We start from the raw sequence: 11,128 nt of genomic DNA, 5'->3' as shown, positions 1-11,128 counted from the left end.
TTCCTTAAAGTTTTAGAAGTAAAACAAAGGCTCAATTGAATTTGTGAGAATAAAAAACGTTTTTCCTAATAGTCCTAGAATGAAATAGATTAGTTACCAGGTGTTTATTGTGCCAATGTAAATTGTAATTCACCAAAGGAAAATACATGATTTTCTTGGTCTTGCCAAAAAAGTTCCCTTGAAAGAACTCTTTCCAATAAGTAAAACCTCCAAATTGCCAGTAAAAATACATAAATTAATTAATTAAATTAAATTAATTTTAATTTTTTTTTTTTTTTCAGAGACAGAGTCTTCCTTGGTTGCCCAGGCTGGAGTGCAGTGGCTTGATCTATGCTCACTGCAACCTCCACCTCCCGGGTTCCAGCAATTCTCATGCCTCAGCCACCCGAGTAGCTGGGACTACAAGTGCACGCCACCATGCCCAGCTGATTTTTGTATTTCTTTTTTTTAGTAGAGACGGGGTTTCACTACGTTGGCCAGGCTGGTCTTGAACTCCTGACCTCAAGTGCTCTGCCTGCCTCGGCTTCTCAAAGTGCTGGGATTACAGGCATGAGCCACTGCACCCAACCTATTTTTAATATTTTTATTTAAATATATGTAATTAAGGATATTCTATATACTTATTTATAGTTAAAAGATATTGCATAAAAATAAAGATATTCAAAATAATCTTATTTCCTTCCCTGTTTCTTGAACTCCATTCCTTCCCTCTTCCGATAGAAAACCGTTTTAATTTGTTTTTTTTTTTTTCATCAATCCAGTGTTTATTTTGGCTAACGTAAACATATGTATATTTATGAGCGTGTTGCTTATGTGTATTTGCATATATATGGGGAGAATTTATTCCTTTCTAATAGTCAGCAATAATATCGGTAGTATTATTTTCAAACTTTTATATATTGTAGGATAATATAAATAATTCATTACGGTAATATAAAAAAATTAAGAATTTTAGTGTAAAATTAAAGAGATAAAAGTGTAAAACAGAGTGATGTTAACCAAGTTACAGAACAAGAAGCCCCAGACCCTTCTTCCTCCTACAGAAACACCAATTCTACAATAATACGCTGACCAATTCCCTTTATGAGAAACCTAGAAAACCGTTCAGCGACTCTTGCACCTCGGGTGAGAACAAAACCAACCACATCAAAGCAAGTAGGAAAACTTACGGCACTCTCTCAGGGTACTTTCTCCCTCTGGCCAAAATGCTTTACATTTAAGAGAAAACTCCCAGCTCCCAGCTGTTCCTTGGGAGAGAAAGAGAAGACTGGATGGTGCATGCAATATTCTGACGTTTTTGGCAGCTGAGCAGAAAATCGGCTTCTGTCTTGCCATTCTTGGAGGCTATCAAGACCCAGCATACTCTTCACAACTGGGGACCACTGAGCACAGAAGTTCTGGGTGGCATGCTGCCGCTCCACAGGACCTGCAGCACAGCAGGCAGAAGTTGATACACCTTGGTGACTTCTCCCTCAGAAGGAAAGAGAAGAGTGGAATATGAATCCAGCATTCTAGTTTTTTGCAGCCCTGCCCAAGGAACTGGTTTCCATCTCTCCTTCTCGGAGCACACACAAGACCAGGCATATCTAGATGCCTGCGGGCCACCAAGAACAAAGAAATTGCCGGGCAGTGCGCTGGTGCTCCAGAAAACCTGTGATACAGCAGACAGACACCAGAGCGAGCAAGAGAATACAAGCATCTAAAAAAAAAAAAAAAAAGAAACCAGTAAACCCTCGAATGAGGCATCTAACTGTGCAAGTCCGGGGAAGATATAACCACAGAAAAGACTTGAGAGGCTCCCAGAACCTCTAGCCAGGCTGACTGGTGAAAGTCTTCTCTTGTACGAGGCTGGTCTGTAAAAGCTGGGAGAGGTGACAGTCTTTAAAAATGTGTGGATGCCAAAACAAAGTTACAAAAAACATGAAGAAATGAGGAAACGGCCCAATAAAAGGAACAAAATAAATCTCCAAAAGCTGACTCTAAAGAGGAAGCATATTACATTGAAAAAGGGTGAAAAAATCCTGAGGAACTTAGGGGATACTGTCAAGAGGATCAATATTCATATTATGGGATGCCTAGAAGAAAAGACAGAGAAAGTGGCAGAAAATTTATTTTAAAAAATAACGACCAGAAACATCACAAATCTGGGGAAGGAAATAGCTGTCCAGATTCAAGAAGCCCAACAAGTACCAAATGAGTTAAATGTTAAGAAATCTACACTGAGACACATTATAATCAAATTGTCAAAAGTCTAAAGACAGAATTTTGAAAGCAGCAAAAAAAAAAAAAAAAAAAAGGTTCGTCACATACAAGGGAACTTCATAAGATGGTCAGTGGATTTTTTTTAAGCAGAAACCTTCAGACCAGAAGAGAATGAGATGATATATTCAAAGTGCTGAAAGAAAAAAGCTGCCAACCATGAATACTGTATCTGGCAAAACCTTCCTCCAAAAATGAAGGAGAAGAAGACTTTCCCAGAAAAGCAAAAGCAAGGGAGGTCATCATCACTAGACCTACCTTATAAGAAATGCTAAATTTAGTCCATCAAGGTGAAATAAGATGATCAAAGAAGGACAAATATTACATGAATACATTTATATGAGGCATCTGAAGTAGTTAAACTCGTTGAAGCAGAAAGTAGAATGGTGGTTGCCAGGGGCTGGGGGAAAGGGGAAGTGGTGAGTTGCTGTTCAATGAGTATAAAGTTTTACTCATGGAAGACAAAAAAGTTCTAGAGATCTGCTGTGCAATAATGGGCTTATAGTAAATGATACTGTACTGTTCACTTTTAAAAGTTGCTAAGAGGGTAGATCTCATGTTCTAATTTAAAAAGTGTAAAATGAAAGTACAAATTCTTTAATGTTAAATTTACACTGGAAGTGTCAATATGAATTCATGATAGTTTTTATTTTCCAAAAATACATATTTCCTTGCCCTGTTCATTAAAAATATCTAAAAGCGATGAAAATCTATATGCTCTACATAAGTTTCTTCTTGCTTTTTTCACTTAATATATGCAAGAGATCATTCTATCTTAGCCTACGGATGTTTTATTGAGTTACAATTTATATACCATAAACTTGACCCACTTTAAATATACAATTGGATGATTTTTAGTAAATTTACTAAGTTGCACATTCTTAATCCAGTTTTAGGACATTTTCATCACCCAATAAGATCTCTAATTCCCTTTTACAGTTAATCAATTTTGCTATCCCCAGTCCCAATAATCGATTTTCTGTCTATATAAATTTGCCTTTGACATCTGCATAGTGTTCAACTGTACAGATGAATAATAATTTATTCAACCAGTCCTCTCTTGGCAGACACTCGTTTCTTATATTTTGCTACTACAAATAATAACAGAGTGAATAACTTTAAATCATTTCATTTCATGTGAGCAAATTATTTCATATTTTTACCGTATTATACTTCAATGTATGTTGAGGTAGATTCCTAGAAATGAAACTGCTAAGTAAAGGATAAATGTATATGTAATTTTGCTACCTGTTACCAAATTCCTCTCTACAGAAGTCGTTTTATTTGCATTCTCAATAACAATATATAACAGAGTGTCTGTTTCCTCACAGTCTTATCAATTGAGAAGGCAGTGAACTTTGACTTTTGTCAGTCTGCAATGTAAGAAGCATATCTTGGAGAATTTTAGTTTGCATTGCTGTTAAGTATATTTGAGTACATTTTTGTGTGTTTAAGAGTCATTTTCATGTCTTCTGTGAAATATTTGTTCATATATTTTGCCCATTTTGCTGTAGGATTATTGATCTCTTTTTCCATCTTGGAAATTTTTAAATATTAATTTTTTTGGTAAAAAATGCATACATATATTTCCCTTGTGCTGTTTTCCTTTTTTTTTCTGCCATGCATAGAATTTTTAACATATCGTATTATATATTGATATTTTCTCCATGAGTTCTGAATTTTGAGACAGTTTTTTCCTACTTAAGATTATAAAGCTATTCATCCATGTTTCCTTCTTGTTCTTTAATGCCACAACAATACCTGATGCTAGCAGGACTTAGTGCTTCATATAGTAAGAAACTGTCTTTCATGCTAAGAAATACATATTTCTTTTCTTTTTCTTTTTCCTTTTCTTTTTTTTTTTTTTTTTTAGACAGGGTCCTGCTCTGCTGCATCCAGGCTGGAGTGCGGTGGCATGATCACAGCTCACTGCGGCCTTGACCACCTCGGGCTCAGGTGATTCTCCCACAGCAGCCTCCTGAGCAGCTGGGACTACAGGCACAAATCATTACTCCCAGCTAACATTTCTGTATTTTTAGTAGAAACAGGGTTTTGCCATATTGGCCAGGCTGGTCTTGAACTCCTGGCATCAAGCAATCCACCCACCTTGGCCTCCCAAAGTGCAGGGATTACAGGCATGAGCACCATGCACTGCCATATTTCATATTTTAAAAGAACCAATTTGATACGGTTTGGATCTGTGTCCCTGCCCAAATCTCATGTGACATTGTAATCCCCAATGTCGGAGGTGGGGCCTGGTGGGAGGTGATTGGATCATGGGGGTAGATCCTTCCTGAATGGTTTAACACCACCCCCTTGGTGCTGTTCTTATGATAGTGAGTTCTCATGAGATCTGGTTGTTTAAAAGTGTGTAGCACCTTCTTCCTCCCTCTCTCTCTCTTACTCCTACTCCTGCCATGTAAGTAGTGCCTGCTCCCTCTCCTGCTTCCTGCATGATGTATTTCCTGAAGCCTCCCCAGGAGCCAAGCCAGCTTCATGCTTCCTGTACAGCCTACAGAACCGTGAGGCAATAAAACCTATTTTATTTATAAATTATCCAGTCTCAGGTATTTATAGCAATGCAACAATGGACTGATACACTACTAATTCTTATTTTATTGAATTTTTTAAAATGAGAAATAGGTGTTTAATATTGTCTAATGTCTTTTCCATATTCATGGAGATGATTATATTAACCATCTTTATATTTTTCAATGAACTACACTTGGATATTTTGTTTTTTTTAATGTACTGATAGATTCTATTTGTTACTGTTTTTGAGATTTTTTGATCAACGTTAGTAAGTATGATACATTGCTTGATTTTTGTACAATCATTATCAGAGGTTGATATGAATACCATGTTTATAGAACTAGAAATCTGGAAGTTTCCCTTCTTTTTTATCTGGAGCACTTTAAAAGAATGGTATCTAAACTTTAAAAGCTTGGGAGAATTCCCTATGAAATCATCCAGTAGTCCCTGTCTTTTCATTGAGGAAAATGCTCAAGATTCTATTTCGTCTGCAATAACTGATTTGTTTAGACTTTCTTTACCACTGGAGTTAGGTTGGGTCATTATATGCTCCTAAACGGTTTTAATTTTATCTAAGTTTTTAATATTATTATATAGTTGCACAATAGTGATTTTTAAAAGTTTTTCTCTGTTTCATTGGATAATTTCTCCTTTATTATGCTTATTGAATTGGTGCCTTTCCTTTACTAAATTTAGTTGTCTAGGTTTTATTTTTTCGAATAATCAATTTATTCATTTCTCCGATTTTCTTTCTATTGTTTTTCTCTTTTCTAATTTTTTTCTAATTTTATCTTTGTAAATTTTTCCTTTTGTCTTTCTTTTGGTTTGCTTTGTTGAGCACTTTTAGCTTTGGGGTTAAAATTTTAATTTATTTATTTTATCATCTTTGATATAGATATTAAAGGATATAAACTTTCCTAAGAAAATTTGCTACTTTAACAGTTTTCCATAGATTTACTTTATGTGTTTGCTATTACTTTCTTTTTTTTTTTTTTTTTTTTTTTTTTGAGACGGAGTCTCGCTCTGTCGCCCAGGCTGGAGTGCAGGGGCGCAATCTCGGCTCACTGCAAGCTCCACCTCCCGGGTTCACGCCATTCTCCTGCCTCAGCCTCCGAAGTAGCTGGGACTACAGGCTCCCGCCACCGCGCCCGGCTAATTTTTTTTTTATTTTTAGTATAGACGGGGTTTCACCGTGGTCTCGATCTTCTGACCTCGTGAACCAGCCTCCTCGGCCTCCCAAAGTGCTGGGATTACAGGCGTGAGCCACCGCGCCCAGCCTGCTATTACTTTCTATAAACCTTGCAGCTTTGTTTTATGTTTCCTCTTTGTTCCAAGAGTTGTTTCACAGAAAGTTTGAAAACTTTTTTTTTTTTTTTTGAGACGGAGTCTCACTCTGTCACCCAAGCTGGAGTGCAGTGGTGTGATCTCGGCTCACTGCAAGCTCCGCCTTGGGTTCACGCCATTCTGCCTCAGCCTAACAAGTAGATGGGACTACAGGTGGCTGCCACCACGCCTGGCTAATTTTTTTATTTTTAGTAGAGATGGGGTTTCACCGTGTTAGCCAGGATGGTCTTTATCTCCTGACCTTGTGATCCACCCACCTCGGCCTCCCAAAGTGCTGGGATTACAGGTGTGAGCCACCGCGCCCGGCCAGAAAACTTAAAATTTTTACAGGGTTGGTATCTTCTAAAAAATTTGCATTTTCTTACAGATTTCTAGTTTTATTAAATTTTGATTAGAAGATCTTACTTGAATTATTTTACTTTCTGGAATTTGTTGAGGCTTTACTTGTGGTCTAGTCCAGTTAGTTTTTATAAATATACAAGTGCACTGAACAAGGAATATTCTTTAATTTAGAGGAAAATAATATATTGCTATCCAGTTGCTTATTAATTTTTTGTTTGTATTTTCTATATTTTTATCATTTTTTGTCCACTTATTTACCTTTCATAAAAAGATGTGGTGAAGTCTCCTGATATTAGAGTGTCTCCATTTTCCCTTTCATTTCCTGTAGTGTCTCCTTTGTAACTGTTGCTATTGTGTCATTTGTTATGAATTGCAGACTTTAGCTTCAAGAAGTGTACTTCTTTGTCTTAGTTAATGTTTTCTGGCCTGAATTTTACCTTTTCTGATATCAAAATTTTACCTCCTGCTTCATTTTTATTTGCATTTACCTGTTGTATATTCACCCATCCTTTTAATTTTAACCTTTTGTTTGTTTCAAGTTTCAGTTACGTATTAATCAGTGTAATCTCCAACACATTCATCAACATGATTTCATACATCTAGAGGAGAACTATTTCCTGGTTATGTAGAAAAATGTGCAGATGGCTTCCGGAAGACTTTCATTCTAAGGCAACTTTATAGTGAAACATTTCTTTTAAATATCTGGACCTTCTTTCTTCAGTTTGCTGTAATCTACATTCGTTGAGTAAAACTTGTATTGATCATTGAGACCCCGTTTGTTCCAGGGCTCTGGGTTCTTTCTGTCCCAGCTAACATCTGGATTGAACGATGCCAGATGCAAGACAAATTGTGCTGCTCCAGTACCTCCAGCTCCAATAAATGCAAAGAGGGGGATCAAGCTCGGATGTTTCTTGGCCTGACTGAGAATCTAGCAGAGCATGTTTGTGGCAGAGGCCTCTGACTCAAAAGGAAAGAAAAAGCCTAGCCACCAGGCCCTGGGCTAAACAGTATCTCAATTTTAACCTTTTGAATTTGCTTATTTCAATTGTGTGTCTTCAATACAGCATAGTGTAGGGTTAGCTTTGTTAGTCAATATGAAAATTTATTTTAGTAATCAAGATAAGCTGTTACTTTTATTAATATTATAGATATGTTTGCTTTCAGTATTATCACACTGTTGTATGTTACATTTGCCACATACTATGTGGTCTCTTTTCCTTCCTATTTATTTTCCTTTAGTGTTTAGGAAAGTGTGTATATTTATTGAAGTCCTTACATTTATACTAACACCTTTATATAATATCTTTAGTCACCTCTATAGTAACTCACTGTCTTTTGGTTCTCTAATATGTGGAGTACTAAAGTTAGGTAGTACTAGCTAAAAAGGCAGAGTCACAAGGGACAAAGTGAACAAAGGTACAAGGGAGAATCCTTTTTGAATGGGTTTGTGAGTGTAGCAAGCCTCCTGAGGCAGCTCAGAGGAGACTGGTACAATTGTGAAGCATCATACTGGCCTGAAGTTGCTTACACCATCACTACCTAGTCCAGTAAGACAAGAAACAGTGAACAAGATCAGAATGGGGACTCTTTAAATAGGATGGAGCCATTATCAGGGAAAGAGCATAGAAGAGAATAATATGCAAAAAAGCTGATATCAAAAAGACACTTCAAAATCTTGCCTGGGTTTGGCTTCATTATTTAGAGATTCTCACCAAAAATTCCTTAATTCCAGACCCAGAGCAAGTATCCTATGATTCCATTTTTAATCTAAACTGCCAGCTTGCCAAATTTTAAACCTATTCAATTATTCTTGGAAATAGAAAATGAAGTTTGGATTAAATTCTATTGAGGCCGCCGTTAGTATCAAAGAGGTCTTTTCCACAGAACATCCTGACAGGAAAGTTTTTGGTAACTAATGATGAGTTATAACAAATATTGATGGTACAGGCCCAGAACTCCGCAAAGACCAAACATTTATAATGGTTTAATTTCCAATCACAATTTTTTCTTCTCCTCCTTATGCCTTCTCAGTACCCCCACCATGCCATGTCCCTGTGAAAGTGCTTCATCAGGGTCAAATTGGCTAACTTGACATGCTGGTAGTGAAAAGATTAAAAGCAGATGGCAAGCGGCAAAAGAAGGAAAAAGAATACTTCTTCATGTATTCATTCATCACTTACTGAGAATAAACAAATTGCAAGTTACTGATCTAGTGCTGTACTAGACTGTCTTTGAACAATGTGAATGAAGCAACTCAGGCTGCAAAGCGAGCGATATAAGGCATAGTCCCTCACAGCACCCAACTGGAATATTGTAGAGATTGCAGGTTTAACCTATGTAAATCGTTTACCATGGTGTCATGGCAGGACCTCAGGGAATAATTGCTAGTATTTCTATCATTATGAACTTCCATTAGTATTGGACCAAGAGGAAGGAGTTTAGCACACATGTGTCTGTGAAGCAAAGCATGCCTCCTTTTGTCCTTCTCTGAGATGGGCTATTTATCAAAACTAATAACAACAAAGATATAATCAATTTACCTGTCTAGAATGCTGTGATAATTTACTAACTGATACTGTAAAGTGCTTTTAAAACATCAAGTAAAATACAAATTCTAAATAGTGTGTAATAGCTTCCTTTGATTAGCGTCTTCCATACACAATAATGTAACCTAATTTATTTAAACAATACAAAGTTAAATAATAGAAAGCAGAGGAAGAAATAAATTAAGAGGCATAGTCCAAAGAGAAGGGCATATTTTCAGATGAGATTTGAAAAAAGATGGTGAGTCAATGAGGCAGAGAGACACTAGGAAGCAGTTCTACTTGACAAAAGATATAGACAAGGTCTCTCAGACAATCTGCTACATTCTCTTGGTACCTAATTAAAACATTAAATGCATCAGCATCTCAAATAACATGAATGTTAATGGCGATCACTGCCGAGACACAAAAGAGCACTTAATTACCCTTTGGGAGAGTAAATGCCATCATTACTGAGAATTGTTAAAGTCATATAAAAGTTGAAAAATGCAGTAAGCTGTGGCTGCTAACAATGAAGATGTGTGCTCCCCTCCTAGAGTCTAAGTTGCTGCAGGGACGCACCTGTCCAGCCAGGAACTACATTTTCCAGACGCCTTGCATCCAAAAGGGGCCAGTGGCTAATCTGGCTGATGAAATATAATTATCCAGACTCAGGTGGATAATTAGCAGTTATGCATTTACTATAATCATTTTCCTTCCCACAGTAACCCTGGAACAGACATGCTGAAGATAATAGCATAAAGAAAAAGAAGGATCCTGAATCCCAGAACCTCTACTTGAACAAAGAAACCCATGAGAGCTGCCCAGCTAGCAACATCCATGTTGGACCAAGCATTAGTGATAAATAGAGTTTTATTTGCTAAACCACTGGTATTTCAGAGTTGTTCATTACCTACCATTCCTAGTAATATATTACTATCACTCATAATATGTTTTTATTTTGGAAGTCAGATTGTTTTTTCTTTTTTTTTTAAATTTTATTATTATTATACTTTAAGTTTTAGGGTACATGTGCACAATGTGCAGGTTTGTTACATATGTATCCATGTGCCATGTTGGTGCGCTGCACCCATTAACTCGTCATTTAGCATTAGGTATATCTCCTAATGCTATCCCTCCCCCCTCCTCCCACCCCACAACAGGCGCCGGAGTGTGATGTTCCCCTTCCTGTGTCCATGTGTTCTCATTGTTCAATTCCCACCTATGAGTGAGAACATGCAGTGTTTGGTTTTTTGTCCTTGCAATAGTTTGCTGAGAATGATGATTTCCAGTTTCATCCATGTCCCTACAAAGGACATGAACTCATCATTTTTTATGGCTGCATAGTATTCCATGGTGTATATGTGCCACATTTTCTTAATCCAGTCTATCGTTGTTGGACATTTGGGTTGGTTCCAAGTCTTTGCTATTGTGAATACTGCGCAATAACATACGTGTACATGTGTCTTCATAGCAGCATGATTTATAGTCCTTTGGGTATATACCTAGTAATGAGATGGCTGGGTCAAATGGGTATTTCTAGTTCTAGATCCCTGAGGAATCGCCACACTGACTTCCACAATGGTTGAACTAGTTTACAGTCCCACCAACAGTGTAAAAGTGTTCCTATTTCTCCACATCTTCTCCAGCACCTGTTGAAAGTCAAATTTTTGAACTAAACATGCAGTTATGAGAATGAACAAGTATTATAGACTATGAAGAGAAAAGAATGAAGGGATGGGGGAAAAAGAAAAAGTTCTAGTTGGAAGAATAAATATGTAAAGTGGAGAAGTGAGAGAAAATATGATCAGGTGGTCAGGATGCCTGGAGTGAAGAGATAGCCAATGGTCTGTTTTTAAATATAGCAGAGAGGTCAGATAAGGTTCCTTACAGTGCTTTGAATTTAGGAACCAGCATGTCATAATTTGCTTTAGTGAAAGCAATTTTCATTAAGTATTGGTAGAATAAGTCACACTGCAGTGGATTGAGGACTGAAAGGGAACTGAAGTAGAGAACGGAAATGTAAAATACTTTTTCAAGAAACTTGGCATTAAAAGGGAAGAAAGATATAGGAGGGTAGCTAGAGGAAGCTGTAAGGATGAAGGATAGTCTTGTTTTGTTATATTTTG

The 11,128-nt window shown here is 37.0% G+C and overlaps 1 pseudogene; it reads right to left on the bottom strand.

Moving 5' to 3' along the window:
- Window positions 1-7,171: 7,171 nt before the first annotated feature.
- LOC115830700 lies at window positions 7,172-7,417 on the bottom strand (annotated as a pseudogene).
- Window positions 7,418-11,128: the final 3,711 nt, after the last annotated feature.

Source organism: Nomascus leucogenys, chromosome 16 (genome assembly GCF_006542625.1).
Source record: "Nomascus leucogenys isolate Asia chromosome 16, Asia_NLE_v1, whole genome shotgun sequence".
Classification (NCBI taxonomy): domain Eukaryota; kingdom Metazoa; phylum Chordata; class Mammalia; order Primates; family Hylobatidae; genus Nomascus; species Nomascus leucogenys.
The sequence above is the reverse complement of the archived record's forward strand: the minus strand, read 5'-3'. Positions and strand labels throughout refer to the sequence as shown.